Source organism: Jatropha curcas, chromosome 3 (genome assembly GCF_041381405.1).
Source record: "Jatropha curcas cultivar XTBG-Jc1 chromosome 3, XTBG_Jcur_1.0, whole genome shotgun sequence".
In the NCBI taxonomy this organism is placed as follows: Eukaryota; Viridiplantae; Streptophyta; class Magnoliopsida; order Malpighiales; family Euphorbiaceae; genus Jatropha; species Jatropha curcas.
In genome coordinates, this window is record NC_143153.1 from 21361143 (window position 1) to 21364553 (window position 3411).

The 3411-nt window shown below is 36.6% G+C and overlaps 1 long non-coding RNA gene across 1 annotated transcript; it reads left to right on the forward strand.

Annotated features, from left to right (window-relative positions):
- Nucleotides 1-285: 285 nt before the first annotated feature.
- Nucleotides 286-2246, forward strand: LOC149497694 (uncharacterized). The gene is made up of 3 exons (XR_016319895.1): nucleotides 286-411; nucleotides 542-626; nucleotides 2032-2246. It is a non-coding gene; the product is annotated as an uncharacterized LOC149497694 (long non-coding RNA).
- Nucleotides 2247-3411: the final 1165 nt, after the last annotated feature.

Genomic DNA, 3411 nt, shown 5'->3' on the forward strand with positions numbered 1-3411 from the left:
GATGAAGGACTTAGTATATGCACCATTAACTCTAGAATTTTTAAGTTCTTATTCTTCTTTTATCCGGTTTTTGCCTACATCTCCCCCGAGTAAGATTCACTTTAGGCTTCTTCTCCATTTGGAGAGAAGACCAAAATACCCTTCAATTTGGAGAAAAGACCAAAATACCCCCTTAGTTGCTTTAATAAAGCAACTATCAATTATTGAGCACCAACTTTTGCCTTCTTCTCCATACACGTTTCCTTCTTCTTCTTCTTCTTCTTCTTCTTCTTCTTCTTCATTTTCTTCAATTCCTACTTAGTAAACACCCATCCAACTTGATTTAAGGCATAAATCTTAGAGAGTGAAGCTAGAGAAGTAATCTTTGGTGACTAATTTCAAGGAATTTGGTGATTTTCCTACTTGGGTCAAGTAAGTGATTTTATGATAAGTGAATTATTTTTGGATTTAGAGTTGTCTTTTAGCATATACATGCTTAATCATGCTCCAATTACTTCTTTTCTTTGTTTTCTTTGTTTGATTTTGAGTTTCTTCCATGTAGAGGGTGGAGAGCCTTCTAATAAGGATAAAGGCAAGACCAAAGCTTGAGAAGCTTTGATTAAAGCTTGTTAAAGCTTGTTTTGAAGGTTAGTGTTCATAAACACACTTACCTTACTCAAATTTTGATTTTGTGCCTTTATGCTATTATGTGTATATTTTGAGATTTTGTATGAAATGATTGGTTTGTTGAATTTTGGTTGCCATTACATGCTCTTGGATGATGTTTAATGAGTATTTATGTTGTGGTAGACATTTCTACCTTGTATCTTTGTGGTTCATGTTCCTTTCATGGCTCAAGTAAACTGAATTTGGGAAAAACGAGATTTTGAGTGAGATTTAGGACCCTGTTTCGGTCCTTTCTAGTTTCCATTTGTGTCTGAGTTCTTCATAAAATTTTTAGGTCTATCTCTTATCTTTCCAACTCATCCTCTTGTGTCCAATTTGGAGATATATAACTCAACTTATGGCTGAAACACCCAAACTGACTCTGTTTGTGTTGGGCCACATGCATCACTGACTTTAGTGCCCATTTTGACCACTATAATGACAAGATTAGGTTCTGCGTTCTTCATAAAAGTTGTTTCCCTGTGTCTTGAGAATTCTCTCGTTCTGGATTGGTTTAATTTGAGTGTGGGGTTAGTAGGAATTCAAGAAACAATGGACTTGGTTCTGCTGAATCAGGTCTGGTCTGTCAGTCTGTGTTCCTAGCTTTGTTTTGTTATCTTCCATATTGATCTGGGCTGTGATCCCTTCATAACATTTGTATAATTTTGTCTTATCTTTCTAATGACTCTAATTTCATTTAATTTGGAGACCCATAGCTCCGGTTATGTTTTAAAAACACAGCAAAGGTCCATGTTATTTTTATGCTGGAAATTTTCTATGTTAAGTCATTTTGTTTAAGTATGAGAATTTTTATGAATTACTTAAGTTTAAATTAAGTTTTTATTATGAGAAGACTAAAGAACATGAATTTTATGAGAAATGTTTTTGGGCTCTAATATACTTGGTGTGGATTTGATGCATGATTTGATTTTATTATGTATGATGAGCATGCTCGGCATTTGATGCCATTATGATAAGAAGCTATGATCATATGCTAGGCACGTGGGTGTCTTATGTTAGGGCGGACGCGCTCTATATGTTATGAAAAGGTTGGCGACCTAAGGCCATTATGAATAAGCTATGAAAACTTATCTGCTTCTTTTTCTCCTAAGTGTATGAGAGCCCTTATACAATATTTTTAAGGAAGTGAAATAAATGAGATCACATTATGTTAATAACTCTTAATTTACCACAACTTATTTATGATATCAAATGAATTTCTAAAGCATGATGTGTTGGTGTGCATATGTACTGCATGTTCAAATTTAATGATTTTATGTATATAAATGATTGTTTTTAAGTATGTTGTCATCACAACATTGGTTTGTTGTGTTTTATGAGCACCACTGAGTTTTATACTCAGCGCGTTGATTTTATCACGCGCAGGTTGGAGATTGTGCTTGCTGCTTAAAGACCTGAAGAGTAGCATCAGAGTTGAAGAGATCTTTTGGTAGTTGATTAGTATTTTATGTAACTAAAAATTATGGCATGTATAAGTATTACATTTTTGGAGACTGTATTATTTCATTTATAACTTAAGCATGTTATTGTAAATTATTTTGGTGTATATATATTGGGAGATAAACTTGGACTTATTTAATGGTTAGAACATTAGAAGTTGATATATTTAAATGAATGTATTGAAGTGATGAATATTATAATGTTATTGAGGAACTATGGAGTTATGAAATTATAGAAGTGCTATTGTGTTGTTATTGGAGTTTGATGGGGTTTGGAGTTTGAATTTTGGAGTGCTTTGTATTCATATGTTTGGCAACTTCTATTTTTAGGGGAAACTCTTGCAGTTTTTCTGTAGGATTCTCCCAAATCATTTTCAAAACAGAATACTATTACATGCTAAACTTGTGAATACTAAGTCACTTCTAATTCATAATATGATTGTTTGATTTATATGTAGGTTAGGACGGTGCCTCCGGCACCGAATGTGGCATCCACCGTCGGGTCTTTCGGGATCGGGCGGCGGGTGTTACATTTAGTGGTATCAGAGCATAGGTTTAGGCGGTTCTCGGACTATATGCATATATAGGCATTTATCTATTTTGAAGTGAGAGTATGAGTAATTTAAGTTAAATACATGCCATATTGATTTGGTTTGGAACTTCTCTCTGATGCGAACCTTTTGGTCTTTGTAGGAGTCGAGTGATGTCTCAACATCTGTCAGATGAGGAGGTGGATAGTTATGTCCCTCCTATTGGTGGTATTCCTGTTGGTGATGCCGCTAGTGGTGCTGTGGGTTCTGATGCAGAGCACGCCTTGAGGGTGGGGCAAGTTGCTGCAGGTCCTGCTGGGCCTAATCAGGATACATTTGTTCAGCAGTTAGTTGCTGCTTTGAGGCAGGCAGCAGGAGCTGTTCCCCAGGCTCCAGTTGCTCCAGCCCCTGTTCAAGTTCGTCCCCCTATTGAGAAACTGAGGAAATATGGAGCTGTTGAGTTTATGGGTAGAAAGGATGATGTGGCTTCTGCAGCAGAGTATTGGCTCCAGTCTGTGGAGAGGATATTGGAGCAGATGCAGTGCTCACCTGTTGACAGTTTGGTTTGTGCCACTTCCTTATTGAGAGAGGAAGCTTACCAGTGGTGGGATACTATATCATGGATAGTTAGTGCTGAGCAGAGGACTTGGGACTTCTTTCTTTCTGAGTTCAGACAGAAATATATTGGGGAGCTTTACATTGACCAACGTAAAGCAGAGTTTTTAGCATTAAAACAGGGCAGAATGTCTGTGGCTGAATATGAGAGAGAGTTCATC